This window comes from Sus scrofa, chromosome 9 (assembly GCF_000003025.6).
Source record: "Sus scrofa isolate TJ Tabasco breed Duroc chromosome 9, Sscrofa11.1, whole genome shotgun sequence".
Taxonomy (NCBI): Eukaryota; Metazoa; Chordata; class Mammalia; order Artiodactyla; family Suidae; genus Sus; species Sus scrofa.
In genome coordinates, this window is record NC_010451.4 from 98,329,276 (window position 1) to 98,351,468 (window position 22,193).

Consider the following 22,193-nt stretch of genomic DNA (forward strand, 5'->3'; position numbering starts at 1 on the left):
TGTTTTGCCAGGGATCATGTTAAGTGAGTGCTAGCAAGCAGGGAGACAGGTGTTTCCTGTTCCTAACCACATGGCATAACCATATATATTAGCTGCAGGGAATCTAGCCAGAATATTTTTTTAAAACCTAATTCAATTTACCACCACTCACATGGAAATTGGTTTAGGTTTATATTATATTCTAAATAATTTGGAAGTCATAATTAAGATTTATATGCTTGTTTTTATTCCTAATATAGCAATACTACACAATATCCCAGAATCATAAATGCTAATAATATGATGGGGTCCTAGGCTATCTCATTCAAACTTTGTTAGGATAGGTATTCTCTTTATTACTGCCCTGGAAGATTGGCCACCATTCCCTGCTTGAACACTTCCAGCATTGGTAAAGGCAGAGGAGGAACTCAAAGATAACTGAGATAGACAAATTCATTTTTTTCAACACCTCTGAGGCTACTGTTTACTGCTGACTCTTCAGATATTTAATCTAGAGTTCATATATTGTGTTGTATATGCAATTATGGGAAACATCATATTTACACATCCTGCCTATTTGAGTTGCTCATGTATTAAATATATTAATGCCAACTTGGATTACCACACAACATTGCTTTTACATTCCTCAAAGAATTTTGTTATGTCTAACAGAATACTAAATTGGAAGGGATTTGAGGGATAACACAATGACATGCAGTGATTAAGTGTTATCTGCATGTCTGTAATTCTCATTCCCCTAGAACACAGCCATCCAACACACTATGGGATGTTGGGCATTGCAGGGCCCTTGAGGAAGAGCATTTCCAGATTCTCTATCACTGCCCTGCCACATACCATAGTAAATCGTCTGATTAGTGTAAAAATGTGACAGAATGAAAAAGGCTGACTTAGTCATGTGGCACCCAACTGGGTTATAAAGGGGGTAGCCTTGAGGTGTTGCAGAGGAGAGAAATGACATAGGGAATTCCTAAAATATCATTTGCTAAGTATTGAAGTCTGTGGAAATGATGGGCCCTCAAAAGAGCAGATTTCCCCTTCACATTCTCTTCCAATTAATAACTAAAATATAATTACAACCCTTTACTATCTGGGGTGCTACGAAGGCTCTAAAAAAGATACATCAGTCTTATACATAATCTATTATACTGAAGGGACAGCAGCCCATGGGCCAAGTTTGTGGGAATCAGACCCAGGAGTCCAATCACACCACTGCTTAAGCCCTGGAACTTTGGACAATTTATCCAACTCCTCTGTGCCTCAGTTTCTTCATCTACTAAACAGAAACATGGAGTTTCCATTGTGGCATGGCAGGTTAAGAACCTGACATAGTGTCCCTGAGGATGCAGGTTCTATGCCTGGTTTCCCTCAGTGGGTTAAAGATCCAGCCTTGCCACAAGCTGTGGCTTAGGTTGGATACCACACTTAATCAGCAAACGTCCATATGCTGTGGTGGGTGTGGCCCTAAAAAGAAAAACAAACAAACAAAAAACAGATATAATAATCTGTATTAAATAGATTTGAAGTGATGAGCAAATGAGTAAACTCTGGCACAAAATTTGGTGACTATATTATTTTTGTTATTGCAAAAACATTCTTAATTGTCATTAAGGGTATTCTGTGGGTTTTTTTTGTTTCCACTTATAAGTGGACAAATATTCCTGATTCTCTACTCTGCTTTATGTGTAACTCTGGCTATGAAACTTTAAAATATGGTGAGCATTCTGATGGAAGAGGTGGAGATTTCTTTTTGTCTGTCTGTCTCTCTCTTTCTTTCTGTCTCCCTTCCCCCCTTTCTTTTTGCTGAGTTTTGAGTTTTGTGGGACTTCACAGTTAAATGCATTGAGGATTTGCCCACACAGGTAGTAATTTCCTAGGCTGCAGGCTGAAAGCACAAAGACTTTCACATGGTGGCTGGGACTTCCTCCACTCTGGACAGATGTGAGCATAATTTTGGCCAAAACACAAGGGGGTGGGAAAAGGAGAGATTTCTCAGACCATTGCTTTGCTGGTGTCTTTCAAAGGGGGAAAAAAAAAGATTATACCTCTAGGTTAAAAAGCAAGACTAAACCACAGTTATGTAATTTTGAAAGATTCCTAAATCTGTATTGGCATTATTTTTAAAACATTAAACTTCAAAGAAATAACCAAAGAATTTCTCCTGACCTCATACTACACATATTCCATTAAAAATTCAATTTGTAAAACATACTTCAAATGGTTATTCTCAGGAGAATATGCCTTAGTAAAGACCAGACACATGGAATATTTCAACTGTGTGTGGCTCTTCTTCTTCTTTTTTTTTTTTTTTTTTTTTTTTTTCTTTCTCTTCACATACAGGATAAGACCTCTAGATGAATAAAGATATGGTGTGTGTATTTTCCAGGACTAAATTATCTTTGGGCTGTGATCAAGCATGAGAAATTTCCACCCTGAGGAAAAATATTTGAAAGTTGCAAAGTGAATTTAAGTTCATGGGTAACACTAGTTTTCTTTATAAACATACTGTAATCCAAATTTTTTTTGATGGAAAATACCTAGGAATTCCTAAATTATGTATTCTCTGGGGATATGTAGGTTGTTGATCTTCCTAAAAATTTTAATGTGGCAAAGCTTTAGAGATTTTGTAGCCTAAAGTTCCCATTCTACAGATAAGCAGACAAAGTCCTAAATTATTTTGGGGAGAGAATGCATTCTAACATTGTGACAGAAAATACTTTATATTTGAGCGCTAACTAAAGCAAATTGCTAGTGTCTGTGTGCAATTTCTTTTATGAAACATTAAGAGCTTAAGTTCGGGTTCAGCTGAAAGGGGTGCTTTGATCCATTAACATCTGCCTCAGACTCAGGATTGAGTATAAGAAAGCAAGAATATCATGTCAATGCTGACCAGCAAGAACAGGGCCTTTAAAATCACTTAAGTTCTGGCAGTAGGTTGTGGTGCTACTTCTGCTTTTTGAGTAACTGTAGACTCATTTCTTAACATTTCTGTATCTCAATTTCCTCATCGATCAAGAGGAAGAGGTTTACTGTTATAACCAGAGCTTTCTCTACAGTCCTAGATTTACTTTTCAGAAGCAATGATGCTTTGTTTCATATTGGCTGACTTCTTCTCCTGGTGGCATTTGGTAGCCCATGACTACACTAGACAAAAGAGGGAAGCTGTGCATATTTGGTATTACCAAATATACCAAGAAAAGGAAGAATACGGAGCAATTCACGTGGAAGGAAAACCTGAGGAATATAATTGTGCATGAATGTAAAGACTGCTTATAAGAAATCTGAAGAAAACATCCAACCTAATCAAAAAATGTATAGAACATATACATAGACATTTCTTCAAAGAATACAGACGGCCAAAAATACATGAAAAGATGCTCAACATCACTAATTATTAGAGAAATTCAAATCAAAACTACAATGAGGTATCACCTCACACCAGTCAGAATGGCCATCATAAAAACATCTACCTACATAAATGCTGGAGAGGATGTGGAGAAAAGGGACCCCTCCTTCACTGTTTGTGGGAATGTAAATTGGTGCAACCACTATGTAGGACAGTATGGTGTTTCCTTTAAAAACTAAATATAGGAGTTCTTGTCATGGCTCAGTGGTTGACGAATCCGACTGGGAAACATGAGGTTGCGGGTTCGATCCCTGGCCTTGCTCAGTGGGTTAAGGATCCAGCTTTGCTGTGAGCTGTGGTGTAGGCTGCAGATGCGGCTTGGATCCCATGTTGCTGTGGCTCTGATGGATCTGGAGGCTACAGCTCTGATTTGAATCCTAGCCTGGGAACCTCCATATGCCGTGGGAGCGGCCCAAGAAATGGCAAAAAGGCAAAAACAAAACAAAAAACCCTAAATATAGAAATATCACATGATGAAGCAATCCCACTCCTAGGCATATAACCAGAGAAAATTGTAATCCAAAAAGATACATGTACCTCAGTGTTCACTGCAGCAGTGTCTACAGTAGCCAAGACATGGAAGCAACCTAAATGTACATCGACAGAGGAATAGATAAAGATATGGCACATATATACAATGGAATACTACTCAGCCATAAAAGAGAATGAAATAATGCCATTTGTAGCAACATGGATGGACCTGGAAATTATCCTACTGAGTGAAGTCCGATAGAGAAAGACAAACATCATATGATATTATTTACATGTGTAATGTAATAAAAATGATACAAAGAACTTATTTAGAAAACAGAAACAAATTCACAGATTTCAAAAACATTCTTATGGGTACCATAGGGGAAACTGTTGGGAGGAATTAGGAGGATGGGAATAACATACACACTGTTGTATGAAATAGATGATTAAAGGGATCTGTAGTATTGCAAAGGGAAATCTACTCAATAGTTTGTAATAACCTATGTGAGGAAAAAGAATGGATGTATGTATAACTGATTCACTTTGCCGTATAACTAACACAAACTGATATGACACTAAAACTAATACAATATTATAAATCGACTATACGTCAACAAAATTGAAAAAAAAAAAAAAAAGGAAATCTGCAGAGTCATATAAAGCCAACTCTGTGGAGATTCCCCTAAGAGCAGGTTGAAGAAATCATGGCCATTTCAAGTCTTTCAGAAACCAAGGTGGCAATATTTTGTGCTGGAAAAACAATACTTCAATAACAGCAAATTAGTATCTCAGTGAGAAAACTAGGTAAGCCAGGACCAGTAATAGTAAGAATTACAGTGGGAGATTTCCTGTCAAAAGCTTTGACCAGGTGAAACAAAATGGGGTCATCAAAATGGAAACTTTTGTCCCTTTAAAGGTATAAATAAAATTTAAAAATACCTATCTTATCCACAAGTTTATAGATAAAATATGGACTTTTTTGCTTCCGTGGAACATGCATATGAGAAGATGTACAACATTAAAGAAGAGTCTTTCAACATGGTGTGGCTAATATGAGTATCTCTGTGGCTAACTTTGGTAACAATGATAATTTTCAATGAATTCTGGGTTTTCACTAATAAAAACTGCTTCACTTATCAGTTTGTACTTGATCATGTCTTCCTGATTCTAAGCTGTAGTGTAAGAATTAGGTTGTCGAAAGGAGCTGTTGTGAGAAACGTGAAGATGAAGAATTTGTAAAATGACCAAAGTCAAAGGAAATATCTATGGTTGAGAGAAAGGGGTAATTATTTCCTCTCAACTGGGGAGAAAGTAAAATGAGGACAGGGCTTAATAAAGTTACTAGAACTATTCAAGGCCATAAAATTCCGCAAGAAACACAACACAATTTTTAGAGCTGAGGAGAATATTTAACATGTTATTGCCTATTTAAACATACTTGCATAAAACATGTTTGTTCATGTTTGACGTGGCAGGTAAAAATGGTATCTTTATGTGTAACATGAGATTTTTCTAGTCTAACTTACATAAATATTTAAAGCTATAATAATAAATACTTACTAAGTACCTACTCTATGCCAGGCACTGATAATTTCTTTCAACTATATTTGATAATTAGGAAAAATATATGTATGGCACCTGAGAGAGTAACTCCTCACTGAAGGATAGCTATTATTTTTTCCCACATCCACACTGTTAGGAAGGGATAGAGTGTGACCTGGAATCAAGCCTGTGATCTTTTTTCTGTGATACTGTATTTGAATTTCTGAAAGCTGGTCATATTATCTTACTAGCTTAATGGATGAATCACTTTTAACTCCTTCATTTTGTTGTCATCCCTGATTCTAACTCATTTTCTCTCTTTCTATATGATTACTGCCTCCTCAATCATTCATTACTTATTTTTATATTAAAACCTACATTTATTGATGTTATTGTCTTCATTAACTCATAGAAAATTAAGGGAAATTAGATACTAATGACAGAGACCTATGTTTATTATGGAAGTAGGAAACACACAAACGCACACCTGGAAATAAGCTATTGTCTGATCATTATTTTTTTGCCACACTAATAGCATGTGGCAATTCTGGGCCCAGGGATCAAAGCCAAGCCACAGCAGTGACAACGCCTGATCTTTAACCTGTTGAGCCACCAGAGAACGCTTTTGTTGTCTCATTTTTAATTTAGGCCATTAACTGGTAAAACTTCTATAATATCTATTACTTATGTTGTATCATATAGTATGGCATATATTAAACTATAAAAGATGGAATCAGTCTTGAAGTTCCCTTTAAAAATGGTTTAGGGGGTCAAGTTCATGATGATGTATGGTAACTAGATTTGTAGTGATAACTCTGTAATGAACAAAGATTTGTATCAATTAAAAAAATAAGTAAGGTCTAAATACATATCAGTACAATGTGTTTGTAAATGAGTAAATAGCAATCAGTCATTATACTGTGAATGGAAGATCTGCTTACTATGTAAACAGTTGGACAGACTGGATTCTCAGAGTAAGGGAAGGTATTTTAAACAGAAAAGATTTAAATTTTATACTATATTCCCATAATTTTCTACTGCCATCTGTTATACTAACTTGCTTTGAACAGAGAGAACAAACATCATTTTACCAGGAAGGCAACTGGACATTAGTGAGGAAGACAGCATGCAAATTCCTCTATGGTATTTCCATTAAAGGGAAAATTGTCCTGTCTGAGGTTTTGATGTGTCTTTTAAAATATTCAAAAAATATCCCATACATATTGCCATTAACAAAAAAATATAAAACTATTTTCTGAAAAGTAATCATATGTGAGAATCAAAATATGTGTCGTATATTCTAGTTTCCTCGTTGAAAGTTGTCAACAAACCTAATTAATCTTATTCTTTAATGGACATTTTTATAGTCTTTTTTGTATGGATTTGCTTTACTGTGCATAAGCTCTTTTTTGATAGATTAGAATAAAAAAAGCTAATATGAACTGAACAAAAAAGACAAGAATGTAGTGTGTTTTCTTCACATCCATAGAAAGAAGCTAGGCATACAATCATGTTATATCATATATGTCATGTGTATATTGTTTAGCTTTATAATGGTTACTTTGATTTAAATGGAAATTACTACATAAGCTTTTAAAAATTGGAAATATAAAAAAGAATAATCACTCTAATTCTACCACTCCAAAATAATTAAATTATTTTATTTTCTTTTGTTATTTTTCATCAATGGAACTGCTATCTTATTTCCATTTAACATTGTACTATTAGCATTATCCCATTTCCTGAAAGTTCTGTGAAAATGTATTATCCATTTTAAGTCTATGACAAATGAAATTTGGTGAGTCTTCCATTGTTAGACCTAGAGTTGAGTTGTAGGTTTTGTTCTCATTTCAATTTTTTGCTTACGTAAATGTATTTGCAATAAACATGTCCATACATTAAGGTGTATAAACATAAATTGCTGAGAACATACTTAGAATAAATTATTTGAAGTAAAATTGCAGGGTCATAAACTATGATCATTTCTAAGGCTTTTGATACATTCAGTTTTTGTGTGGCCAGAGGCTAGAACGTAGATTTGCCTCAATTCTATTTCCTTCTAGCTTGTTTTCCTAATTTCTTTTATGCATAAATTCTGAACAAATCTAGATTTCGTTATCATTTTTGTAGGAGATGAGACTTTTAACCCTGTATTTTTCTAAATTATCACATAGCATGATTCATTTTTAAAATATGCTTTTTGTGTGTGTGTATGTGTATGTGTTTTGCCATTTCTTGGGCTGCTCCTGTGGCATATGGAGGTTCCCAGACTAGGGGTCTAATCGGAGCTGCAGCCACCAGCCTACACCACAGCCACAGCAACGCAGGATCCAAGCCGCATCTGCAACCTACACCACAGCTCAGGGCAACGCCGGCTCCTTAACCCACTGAGCAAGGCCAGGGATCGAACCCACAACCTCATGGTTCCTAATTGGATTCGCTAACCACTGCGCCACAACAGGAACTCCTTAAAATATGCTTTTAAGGCAAGTACTAACATATCATGGCCATAAAATATTGCAATTCTTAACAGCCTGTGTATATTGTTGCTGATATCTAGTACCCAAAAAGAGGAAGCCAAAGGGCAAGTTCATTTGTGAAAAGTGTGTTCAGGATGCAGAGGCCTGCTACAGAATGGAAAAAATATGTTCAATTTTATAAATAAGTATTTGTTGAACTGAACACTATGTAAAACTTCAAAGTACTACTAAAAACTCTCCTAGAATGTTTTATGGATCATCATTAATTCTCTTATTAAAACATAAAAAATAGAGGACAATCTTTACTGAAATATTTGAATTTAAAGGATCAGAAGTCAATCCAATTCAACTAATCAGAAGTTGGTCCTGATCCAATTTAGGCAGAAGAACCTCTCTTTGCCACCTTTGATTTTCCCTGTCATTTTGATTATTGGCTTTTCCTCTGTTCTGTCCTCTAATATCAACTATCACTCAAAAAACTGACACCACACTCTGATCTGTGTGTTTAAGGAAATCATACTTGGTGGCTTTGTTGTCTCTACAAATGCACAAGTTGTTGAAAAATTATGTAACCCATGTAATTAGGATTACATTACAGCAAACACACAAGAGAGAACTAGGTTACAATTTCATGATTGTCCAAGAAACAATTTATTTTATTGTCTGTTTAATAAAGTCACCTCATTCTTAAAAGCTATATTCTTAAAGAGTACTTAAACCCTGGACAATCTTGAAGGTTAACTATAGCTGTTGAGGAAATTATGCATTAGAATAAACTTTCAACAAATTCTTACAGGCAAAATTTAGGCTGTACATTTTAGATTCATTCCAGAAAGCATGGACCTTTTTTATGTCTGTAGTTCTAGATAATTTCACCTTAGACATCACCTCTGAGAGTTTAGGATTTATGCTAATTTTTACTACAGTCACAATGAATTCACCGTATTGGTACTAGAATTGACACAGGTCACTTTAATAGTTTGAGTATACTATATTCTTAAAATAGCAATAATGTAACAATGCGATTTTTGTCAATCGGTGAAGGTTAAACTAATTGCTCACAGAAAAACATTACAAGAGGCTCTGCATCAATTCTGTTACTATTCATTATGGGGCTTTTATTCAAAAATTTTTCTTTTGTGACTGAACTGGATATTGAACAGAGTAATGGTAATAATGGCTATAAGTAATTGAGGTATTTCTATGTGTCGAAACCTTCACAATTAAAGTTGGCAAAAACTAAGTTTGACATTAGCAATCCATTTCTCATTATTATTAGAAAAACACGCATAAAACAATTAAGTAATGGGTTTGAATCCCAAAGCTTGTAAGTAATGGTATCAGGATTTCAAACCCAGATTTGAAGATGCAAAATTTCTGTTCTTTTCCATTTTGATACATCCATCTTTAACTGATGAAAAAGATACAGGCAATGCTGAATCAGAAGTTAGCTCAAGTAATACATATGTGACATCAGTGCTTGATGTGTGGAGAAGAATCATATATTTTTCTATGTCAAGTTTATGCGCTGCAACAGCTGGAAAATCACATCATATTTCCATGAGATTCTGGAACCAAAGTGCCCAGCAATTCTTTCATTTGTGTCACTTGTTACGAAACCACAGAGCAGGTGTGCCATAGGGCTAACAGGCTCACACTCTGCCTATAATAATACATTTAAAGATTATTGGTCCAAAATTTGTCTCTACACAAAATCAACCATGTATAATGCCAGTGTTGTTTCCTCTCTCAAATATTTATGGAAAGACTTTTTTTCTTTTGGCTACATACTGCTTGTTTCATATCATTAAATCCATACAGTATAGTAATACATAAAACAACCTGAATAAAGATCGTGACTTATTTTTAGAAGCATATCTTATATTTATGGAGTTGCCTTATTATGGGTAAAGGCTTGTAGTGATAGAAACACCATCAAAATAAGATTGCATTACATTCTCAGTTTAAAGACAAAATTTTAGCCTGATAGCTATATATGATGTGGTTTAATAGTATAGACCCAAACTTAGTATTCTCAGTCTAGGATAAATTGCCTTAAATTGGTAAACAGATTCTTCAGTGCCTACCTTCTTTATTTTTCACTCTTTAAATAGTTCTACATTTCCTATTTTATTAAAAATATAAGCATAAGCATGGTATTATCGCAAGCAAATAGAAAATTTCAATGTGTAGTATATAAAATTCTCCCTCCCCACTATTCTCAGCCCAGCCCAAATGGTATCTTATGATATATGTTATTTTCAGTTTGTTCATATAAAGTACTGAGGCAAATTCCAAGTATCAATTTATCTCCATTTTCTTTAACAGCATCATAAAATTTTAGGGTTGATATATACTAATTTTTTAAAAGTATTATTTTATGAATTTTTTCATGTTGGTCAGAACTCTTTTAGTTACAAAGAAAGAACTCAATTTTTCATAGTTTAATCAAAAATAAATCATATATGAGACACATATTGTGGTAACACAGAGAACTGAAAAAAAAAGCTAAAAACCCAAACTTCAGAGAAGACAGTTCCTAAGTCAGACGACTTCAAACCACATAACAAATACCATAAGATTGTGTCTGTTACTGGCTTGTATTTCTCTCTGTGAGTCATCTTTTAAAATCTTTAACCATAGATGGGCTTCTCCACAAGATCAAGGGGGCAAGGGGTAGCCATCTGCAGCTCTGTACGCAAACTCTCAACTCTGAAGCTAGAAAGGAGATTACTTCTGCTGTTAAAAAGAAAAAAATATTCCTTTGAAAAGATTCTGCCTTTCAAAAGGGACAATTTCAGGCACTTGCTGACATGAACCACTATGGCTGGTGGAATAAAATATAATTTTTGACCCAGGTTGGGTACCTGCTCTGCCCCCAGTGTCTTGCAAAGGACAATCCTCAACAAATATTTATGGAATTAGTATCTCAGAGACAAACTTTGTTAAAATAGGAACAATAACAAAAAGCCCAAAATCATGGACTTGGAGAATGGACTTGTGGTTGCCAAGGGGGAGGAGGAGGGAATGGGATAGTTTGGGAGCTTGGGGTTAAAAGATGCAGACTAGTGCCTTTGGAATGGAGATCCTGCTGTGAACACTGGGAACTATATCTGGTCACTTATGATGGAGCATGATAATGTGAGAAAAAAGAATGTATACATGTATGTGTAACTGGGTCACCACGCTGTACCGTAGGAAAAAAAAAAAGGATTGGGGAAATAAAAAAAAAAAAAAGCCCAAATACTTAATAGATTATCCTGTCTCTATAATCTGTAATTACTATCTTAATTTTATAACATGATATATAAATATTCTCCACGGTCACAATATTATTAAAATGTAATCCTAACAAGATTATATATAATTATCGAATCTACCATCTAATCAACCTGTTGTTTGAGGTTATCAGTGACTACATGGCCAATTTAAGTGTATGACACAGTTAGCTATCCAGTTGGTTGAAAGCACTGAATAAACTTTTTTTTAAATTAGCAGTTTAAGATCTTTAATCCATCCTTCCTCCCTTCTAGAAATACTCCTTGAACATATACTAAGTGTGAAGTCCTGGTTCAGGTGCTAGAAATACAGCTGTTTATATGAAAAATTATCATTGAGTTATATTTTAATTAGAAAAGTCAAAGGTAATATATGCAAATCAATATCAAGTATTGAAAAGATTAATAAAACAAAGGTATTAGAATAAGGCAAGAGAGTGCAGGTGTATGAGGAGGTGCTATTTTAGACATGGTGCTCAGGGCATCTAGATTTTTTTTTTTTTTTTTTTGAGTGTAGTTTGAGCAGGACCTAAATAAGGGAAGGAGACAAACCAGTATCTCAGGGTGGGAGAATTACATATATATGGATCCTAAGGTAAGAATCCTGTGCTCAGAAAATTGGAAGATCTTCACAGAGGCTTGAGGAGACCTGAGAGTAGTAGTAAGAGAAGGGTTAGATCATGTAAGAACTTACAGATTATGTAAGAAGTACAACAATCTGATTTTTGTTTTAAAATCATCTCTGTGGCTCTTAGTATCTACTATGTTGAGACTACATTGTTGGGAGAGTAGCTCTGCAGAGAGAAGTGGAGGAACTCCAATAATTGTAATTACTAGTGTTACCAATTTTTGCCTATCCTCTACTGTACTAGCAACTTTAATTTGGTGACTTCAAGTAAAATAAGATGCAATTCCATCAAATCAATTTTGTTTTTTAGATGGAGGAATCACTAAGGATAAAAAGATCAGGAAGACACTAAAGTAACTTCCAATTCAACAGGGGAGTCTGACAAAGTGATTAACAGATTGAGAAGCTATGGTATGACAGGAGGTACCGAAGCTATTGCTTTAAAAAGTGGACATCTAACAAAGGCTTGTTGAAGGATAACTTTTAACTTAAAAAATGGTGGATAGAAGAGTTTGTACTAAGACTAGAGGGAAGGGAGGGAATGTGTGGTCAATTAAGGAAATGTTCAGGGAAATCAGTGTGGTTGAGACAAAAGGAGGTAATTTTTTTTTGGTTTGTTTATTCATTGGGATTTGGAGTCTATGGAGTAGAATTAGGGAAGATAGGAGAGATAAGGAGCAAAGATAAGTACAGGTCAGTGAGAGAGACCTCAAGAAGGAATAACCGATACCTGATCAACTTCAATGTTTGGCCAATGCCATCAGATAGTTACTATGAGAAAAGACAATCAGCAGAGAAAGATGAAAAGATACTAAGTGCTCAAGAATCCAGTGTCACTCTCAGTGCCTGTCAGCAGAGTGCGTCCAGTCTATCCTGAAGAAGGAGGATGGGTCCTTAAGAGAAATTGTAAGGCAAATCGATGCTATCTGAACTCATATAAACTCAGGAAGAGAATGACACCTGAAGTCACCACAGGGATGGCTTAAAGTCATATTGTAAAATAAATAGGTAGCATTATCTAATTTATAAAAGAGCATTTTGAGTGAACTTTTGGTGTGGTTATTTTTTTATACTTATTTTATAATTATCAGTTAAATACTTTTATTATTTTTTAAAGCATCATATAGCCTTTCTAATGCTTTTAGATACAATCTTTGGAGCAATGGACAGCCCTGAGTGCCTTTAAACAAATAGATGGATCAGATTTATATTTCAGAGGCATCTTTACTATCTTTGTCATTGCTGTATTTAGAATCACCCAGAGCAATTCAGGTTAGATGTAAAGAACCTATAGTAAAGGCTACATATAAGCTCAGTAGGAAATTTTTATACATGTTGTAATGCAAATGATAATAAATGTATAAAAATATATATATACACTGGAGAGATATTTAAAAGTAATTATTGGATGCAACTAAATAGTTAAGAGTAAAGAGAAATCGGCGACAACACTCAGTTTCTGGCATTAATTTAGACACCACCATTTTAGATTCAGAAAATGTGATCAGGAGCCAGTTTTAAACTGACTTTTGATATGCTTTAAAAAGTATTTCTCAATGCAAATATGGTGCCAACAAAATGGAGAAGAGAAATTTTTTAAAAGTGCTTGCATGCAACCCCCCCCATTATAAGTATATACTTTAATAGTAAATCTAATCAAAACCGCATTAATGTAATTTTTAAATGGTGTTTATTGAGATTAACACAATTACACTGAAATGATGGGTATTTTTTGGGTTTTTTTTTTTTTTTTGTCTTTTTGCCTTTTTCTAGGGCTGCTTCCCACCACATATGGAGGTTCCCAGGCTAGGAGTCTAATCGAGCTGTAGCCACCGGCCGACACCAGAGCCACAGCAAGTGGGATCTGAGCTGCCTCTGCGACCTACACCACAGCTCACAGCAACGCTGGATCCTTAACCTACTGAGCAAGGCTAGGGATTGAACCCACAACCTCATGGTCCCTAGTCAGATTCGTTAACCACTGCACCACGATGGGAACACCTGAAATGATGATTTTAATTTTTTATACATTTACATATGCCTTTTTTTTCTGGGTTAGTAAGATCTCATTGTATGTTTCATTTCATTACATTCATGAAAGTATATGTGCTGATAATATTTTAAAGAGTATTGATGACTACAAATTGGGTAGATTTAGCATTTCATTTCCAAATAAGTATTGGTTCATAAGCAATAAGAAAATACCCTAAGATATCCAGTTCTTAGGTGAGATAGTAATGTTTAGCAGATTTATCCAAAACTGGTCTATTGGCTTTATAGCTATATCTAGATAGACATAAACATGTAGTAAAGACTCATTTTTCTTAAACAGAGAAATTTTCATAATCTAATTCACAGTGTACCATATGTACAAAATAATTAGATGAGCCCCCATGGGGTCATCAGGAATTACATAAATTAATATATTTTCAACTTTTAAAGGCATTGAAATTCTTAAGCCCTAATAAAATACTACACTGTTGTAAACATTGGAATGGTGATTTTTTTACTCTTATTATTATTATTATTTCAGACATTCAGATGTGATCATTTTTTTCTATGTCCTTTTCCCTTGTCAGGCTTACATTTGAAAGTTGTAAGATATTAAGACAAAGTTAGTCTCTCAGTTGTCTACCAATAAATAGTTCTCTAAAGGAAATAATATCCACAGGAAAACTGATGCATCAAAGCTTGCATTGAAAGGAATTAAAGGCAACATTTTCTTCATGATTTTTCCTTGATGAACCCATTTGTTTAATCATGTTTAACTTACTTATCTCTGCTTAAAAATTTAATGAAGTTCTCTTTATAAGTTTCAATAAACCTTTTAAGAGAAAATAGAAAGCCTTGAAAAATATCTTAACAATTCATTGATGTTGTTCATTTTTATCTTATGCAAATTGTCAGAAAAGTTACTGCAATAATTTCAGGTTCTTTTAAATAAACATTAGATTCTAATTACTGTAGACTGAAATACTTCTAAGAAAACAATGTACTTTATTTATGAAATTTAAAAAACCCTACATCTGTTCTTGTGAGACAGATCATTGCTTTGACATCAGTGACCTAACCACATGTACTATTTTTTCTCGAAATTTTTTTAAAAAAGTACTCTTAACAGTATGTTGTATGATCTTCAGAGCCCTAGTCATTCTCAGGAAATGTTTCTATCATTTTTTACGCAGTAAAATTGTTCTACTTACATGTAAAAATTATAAATGATTCTAAGGACTGAATAGCCATCATCAAACATTTCTTTTTGGTTTATACAGTCCTTTTAGATGGTGCTATGAAAATAAAGTATGAAAATCCTGTTTACTTTTAAAACGAATAGATTGTGAAAATTTCAACTGGTTTGCTACTTAGAGAATCTTTACAACATAGAAAAGTTTGTGCCATATATCCAAAAAAACAAATTTGAAAGGATACATGCACCCCAATATTCACAGCATTATTTACAGTTGCCAAGGTGTGGAAGAGACCTAAATGTCCATCAACAGATGAATGGATAAAGGAGATGTAGTATATTATACACAAAGGAATACTACTCAGCCATAAAAACAACGAACTTTTGCCACTTGCAGCAATATGGATGGACTTAGGGGCATTTGCTAAGTGAAATAATTCAGAGAAAGACAAAATAGTGTATGATGTCACTTATATGTAAACTCTAAAAAATATAACAAATTGGTGAATAAAACAAGAAAGAAGCAGACTCACAGATGTAAAGAACAAACTAGTGGTTACCAGTGGAGAGAGGGAAGTGGGGAGGGACAACAAAAGGGCAGAGTAAGAAAAGCATTATTATGGGATTAAATGAAATCATTTGTGTGAAACTCTTGAAAGTTGTAAACCACTACAGAATTTAAAGAATCTGTCATTCAATTAAAAAAAACAATATGAAACATTTTTATATCTTTTAAGATAAAGGAGATAGAGAAAATATTGAATTTCTTCAGGATTAAGTTGTGTATTGATTATAAAAATGAGTATTATGCTTTCATTCAAAACAATGCAATGATCATCCCAATTCATGATGAATCTGTCTTTTTTCTAATAGACAACATATTTGTAAACACTTGATTCTTCTATTTCTCTCACATTCTTTATCAAATTTATATAAAATAGTGTTGGTTTTACTCCAAAAATATATTAAGAATAGAACTATTTTTCATTACCTCCACAACTATCACTTTGACCCAAGCCACCATCATCTGTAGCCTAAATTACTTCAATATTATTGCAACTATCTCAGCCACACTTGCCACTACAGTCTGTTCACAACACACAAGCCTGAGTGATCCTGTTAAATAATTTATCTTTTGTATTTGACTCCCAATGGTATCCTGTTTTACAGAGTAAAACCCAAATCCTTACAGCAAACTTAAAGCTCCTATGTGCTCTCATCCAGCCTGCTCTCCTTCCAACCTCATTTCTCACTTACATATTCCACATCAACAAAATTTGCTTCTTTTCTGCTTCTTAAGCAAGGTAGACAGTCACACTGTCTCCAGGCCTTAGTATTTACTCTTACTGCAGTACAGAGCACACTTTCACAACATATTCATATTAATTGCTCCCTCTTAAATTATTTTTGCAAATCTTACCTTCTCACTCAGAAGGCAGTCGTCAACCTTCAGTCTTTAGTGTCGGCTGAGGTTCTGGAAGAAAAGCGTTGCTGGTTTAAATTCAAGAGATCATTAGGGACTATTTGCAAAGACTGGGAAGGCTTAAGGAAACTACAAAAGGCTGGTAAAGCACCAAAAAGTAACAATAGCTGGACGCCATTACCATCCTGAGGGTGAAAGCATAAGGGAGAGAAACTTATCTAAAATAGCAAGAGTTGTAATATTAAGAGGAAAGTTACCTGACTGGAGCTTGTAACTGTAGATAGCGAACCAGAGGTACTAACAAACTACACTTCACTAGGGAGAGAATAAGGGGAGTAAATACCCTAATCTCTCTCTCTCTCTCTTTTCATCCTATGACTGACTGATGGGACTTAAATTGGTCGCATCTGAACAGAGGCCAAAGGATGAGGAATTCTGGGATATATACGCTGTAGAGTAAAGCCTCTGAGAGCACGAAGTGGGGGCTGAGGGTGTCAGAGAATAGATCTGGTGGGTAAAATGGCAAATAATCACAGGTGTTCATCCCTTCTCCCACTCCCACGATCCACTTTTTTTTTTTTAATGGTCTCACCTGAGGTATGTAGAAGTTCGTGGGTTAGAGATTGAATCCTAGCCACAGCTGTGACCTACATCACTGTTGTGGCAATGCTGGAACCTTTAACCTATTGTAAGGGGCCAGGGATAGAAGCAGCACCTCCACAGTAAGACCAGGTGCTGCAGTCAGACTCTTAACCCACTGTGCCACAGCAGAAACATCCCACATTTTTAAAATAACAGCTGTACCTATATAATACTATAAATGCCATAGAATTGGCCATTTTAAAGACCAGCTCTCAACAACAAAGATAAGCAATTGGCTTGCACCTGGAAAAAGCAGCCTTCCATGTCCCCTGCCTTATTTCAAGTATGTGTTAACTCTTCTTTCTGTTATATCATAGTCCAGAGGAACCACATTGCCTTGCTGGTCCATTGCAAGGACGTCATACCAGACCATTAAATTGTACCTAAAGTGCTTGCCCCTTTCTGTATGTCACATTCAGCAGACAAAACTCTTCCACCTATCCAGGCACAAATCAACTACTATGTTTTTTGTGTTGTCGTTGTTGTTGTTGTTGTTGGGAATTGAAGAGGAAGTGATAATCTTATTCCATAGCTGTCTATCAGGTACCAAAAACTGACTTTCTGCAGTAAGAGCAGGAAAAGCAGCTATGATTAGCTCCAGCTACTAATCAACCTTAAGAAAATCCAGTCATTATTCAAGACACATTTGGTTTCGTGATGGCTAAAGAGACAAGTTAAACAGGGATGTTAGAGGAATTACAAACCCTGCATTATTCAAGACCTTAATGATAGTACTGATCTCTGTAATTCTCCTATAGATGTGGTTTTGCCTTAAATGTACTATTTTGGATGGAGAGAAACATTTATAGAGGCTTTCACCAGAATTTTTCTCTCATAATAGCCCTTACTCTATGGCCAGGAAATCAATGTGGGGATATTTGCCAGTTGCTTAGTATACACATTCTTACTGAGCATGCTTGGGCTGGGTAATATATCCACAGGATTGGGCACTGGTTTCACTGTGAGACAGGTTCAGACCAAGACTTTATCATTCTAGAAGTTCATGCTGTAGTACAGTGGGTTAAGAATCCAACTGCATCAGCCCACTTCTCTGTGGAGGCTCAGGTTTGATCCCCAGCCTGGTGCAATGGGTTAAAGGATCCAGTGTTGCCGCAGCTGTGGCTTGGATTCAGTCCCTGGCCCGGGAACTTCCATATGCCATGGGTGCCACAATAAAAAATAAAAAAACAAGAAACCACCACTGTAAGCTGTGGATGTTATTGGCATTTTAAATTTCCAGAGATTAGCCTCAGTGAAGAGCGTCCTATTAGTGTAGGTCTAATAACCTTCTGAAAAGTCTGTCTGTGCATTTTCATCTCTGGTATAGTTCTACCACCTTCTCCCTCTATTTGGAGAAGCCTAAAGGAAAGATTCAAGGTATAACTTGTGGCAACATCATGGAGTCTATTTTCGAATACTTAAGGCCGAGTGTCTTTAATAGGCCCATTTCTGGCACATATGACCAGGAGTTTCTTATTAAAATTACACCCAAAGATCCCAGTTCCAATCCATAGTCTCCCACCATTATCTCTGGCTTACAGAAAACCGGCATCCCAAAGCTATCACTAATGCTTTGGAAAAGACATATCTTCTTGCCTTTCCAGGAAGATAGGATGTGGCTGAGAAACTTGTACAAAGTAGATCCACTCCAACATTCCTTAGGCCTTCACACTCATTTGGCATGCCAGGGAATCTTGTCATTTCAATTTCATTGATATTTCACCATTGAGTTCAGTTTTCATTTGGTTAATGAACCAAGCCAGGAGTTCCCTGGTATCTCAGTAGTTTAAAGATCTGGCTTTGTCACTTCTGTGGCTCAGGTTTGATTCAGAGCCCAGGAATTTCTCTACACTGCAGGTACAGCCAAAGGGGAGGAAAAGAAAGAATCAAGCTACTGTTAATACTGTTAACTCTGCTCCCAAGTGCTTGAGCTAACATGTTAAATTTATCCCATGTGAGTTTCCCTAAGCTCAGCTAAAATCAGTCTTATGTTTTATCATTTTTTCTTATACTCTTGTAAATAATTTCCACTTAGGTTGCTTAAACCCCAGACTGCATATAGGCAAGATCCTTTGCTTGAACTGCCTCGTCCTTGGAGATTTTTCAATTTTATACCTGGCCTATGCTGAGTTATAAAACTTCCTTCCTGTGGGTCTGGAAGTGAGGGGAATTGGCCACAGTGACAATGAAGAGAATCTATAACTCCTTATAATTGGTGAAGTTATTTAAAAGTTTTTATGACAAAGGGAAACTTGTTTCTGTGGGGATACAGTGGAGGAAGAGGCAGTTTTCCAGGGAATGTTGAGAAAATTTCAAATGTTCAAGGCCTTCTATCTTGTCTACATCTGCCCAAATGTCTCCATTCCACATGTCAGGGACCATTCCTACTGAATGTATATCTGCCTCACAGAAGAAGAGACTGAAGATGTTATATATTTAATTGAAATTGAAATTCTATAATCCTAGCAATTGGGCCTTGAGCCAAATCCTTAGTCATTTCTTTCCTGGGACTAAATAAGATCATTATTATATACTGCCTGAAATCCAGCTGATTTTCCACTCATGCTTTGAGTTTCAAATTCAGGGGTTTCAGCATATCTCATTTTTTTTTTCATGTTTTTAGTCCACCATAAACAAGTAGCTCATTTCACAGTTTTTATAATCATTATCATCATAGTGATGAAGGGCTTCACCATCACAAGATTTGCAGATGCCTGGCCTTCCACCAGCTTTCCACCACATGCCACTCCTAATGATAATTTGAATAATTCTATTGCCAAGGCAAGCTACAAATCAACAGTATCTCCTTTATTCCAACAAGGCGATTCTTCGTTTGCATCTTTCAAATATGTGAGCAATTGTTCCAAATCTAATGTAGAGGCTCTATTGTGGGATGCCAACATTTGCTAAAAATTAAACTATCAGAAATTGTCCAGATATGAAACAACACACTCAAAAGAGTATTTCAACGATTCAGTGTAGGAACAATTTCTGTAGGTGTAAATAGAAGCAATAGCAGATGGCCTAGCACCCAGAAAGAATCATTGATAAGAAGTCCTTAAAACCCCTAGGCCTGATAAACAAAGATAGGAGACTATTATGAGAAACTAGAGATCTATCTCCATGATCTACATGTTTCCCAAAATTAACTGTGGCTACACTAGTGGACCAAAGCCATGTCCCATGGTGGGTGGTTGAATAATAATCAGATTTCTCTCATTTCGAATCTCCTACTGGTAAATTCCTTTGTCCAAACTCAGCTAGAGTGCAGAGGACAAGACAGCCAGGATGATGCAGTCATAGAGATATTTCCTGGGACACAGAACAAAACAGAGAATTGTGAAGAATAAGAAATGGGATAAAACTAGCACACTTCTCTGACCCTCTGAACTCCTTATTAAAATCTGCAACACCCACTCCCCTGGCATTGCCTCCGTAGGCTTCCCTGCTTAATTTTTCTTCATAATACATATCATCTTTAATAAACTACATATTTTACTTATTTTGCTTACTATCTGTCTCTTCTATTAGAATGAGAGCTTCATTAAGTGGGAATTTCCCTGTTTTGCTCTATTCCCAGTGCCTAGAATAGTGTCTGCTACATATTAGTTGCTTCATAAACATATGTTGAATGACATTGTATTTCAGGCACAAACTTAAATTGTTCAAGTTTATGAATTCAAAAATTGTCCAAGGGCTTAAGGAAGTCCTTAAACATACACTCTGCTGTGATTACAATGACCCCTTTATAAGCTAATATTAAATTAAACATGTTTTTACCCTTTATAAGCTAATATTAAATTAAACATGTTTTTACAATATATTTAAACAATTTATAACAATTATGTGTCCATTTTTTGACTCTGGTGTGCTAATGCTTTAAGATTTTTGAAAAGCTGATATCCATTCAGCACAATTCAAATTAACTGGTCAGATATTGAAGAATTGAATATACTGCCTCCCCTTTTTAGTTTGCTATTATCCATTATCACATGGGTATTGTGTAATCTTAGACAAAGTAAGGAAGCAAAAAGCAAAAAATTCCCTTATTTGGTTTTTCATGCACAATGACTAACTTGTTGGTATGTATTATGTCATACAGTCTGCATAAAAACCATACCATACATATTCTTGATAATCTTAAATAACTAAAATCTACTTTTAAATTTCACTTTGGTAAATAATATAGCAGAGATACTTTCCCGTATCAATGTCTGTAACTACATAATTTTTTTATTAATTCCTATAAGTTATTATTTTTTTATAGATATATTTAGGGTTTTTTGTTTGTTTTGTTTTTTGGCTACCTGTGGTATGCAGAAATTCCAGGTCAGGGATCAAAACTGCACCACAGCAGCGGCTTGAGACACTGTAGTTACAATGCTGGATCCTTAACCCTCTGAACCACCAGGGAACTCCTGAAATCTTTTATCATTCCTGAGGTTTTCAAAGAAAGACTAAAGGACAAATGGAATCTAAGATGTTTCAGTAATTCACTATTACAGATAGGTCAAGCTCATCAACAACCAAATTTCATCTCCTTGGAAGCCTTTGAGACACATATTCATTGCAGAGATATTGTTGGGGCCACAGCTCATTCTTCCCTTTTAGCTTTCCCCTACCTCCTGAGTTCTTCTTGGTACTCTTTTTCACCACAATTTTTAATTTAAAATTTATGCTCTCAGATCTAACTTCTCTCTTTTCAATTCATCACATTGTGTTATTTTAATATTTTGGTAACTTATTTTCAAAGTTAACATTTATCCCCTCAGTTTTCTAAATGTCAGGCTGTTATTTCTGATGAGGTTGTAAATTGTTACATCACAGGCCAATAGAATGGACAGCTTAATTAAGTTTCTATAGAGCTCAACACATGCTGGGCATTAAAATACCATCAGCATGGGCTCATTTCTGTATTCTAGAGTCTACTTGCTAGGACATACCTCTTATTAAAATAAAGAAAACACAACAATTTGGAAATCCTCTGTTATATTGAAATAATTCAAAAATTCCGGGTGTATCTTAGCTATTCAGATCTTCAGTTTCTGATTTGTGGATTATTACAATTTTTCTTGATCCTTTTCTTTCCTTCTAGGGCTGCTTTGCTACTCTTTTATTGAAGGTTCTCTGCCACAT

At 35.3% G+C, this 22,193-nt stretch overlaps 1 long non-coding RNA gene across 1 annotated transcript; it reads right to left on the reverse strand.

The window, feature by feature from the left end:
- On the reverse strand, positions 1,462–17,041 carry LOC110262242. The gene is made up of 3 exons (XR_002347065.1): positions 16,673–17,041; positions 16,413–16,466; positions 1,462–2,429 (listed from the first exon to the last, which is right to left on the reverse strand). It is a non-coding gene; the product is annotated as an uncharacterized LOC110262242 (long non-coding RNA).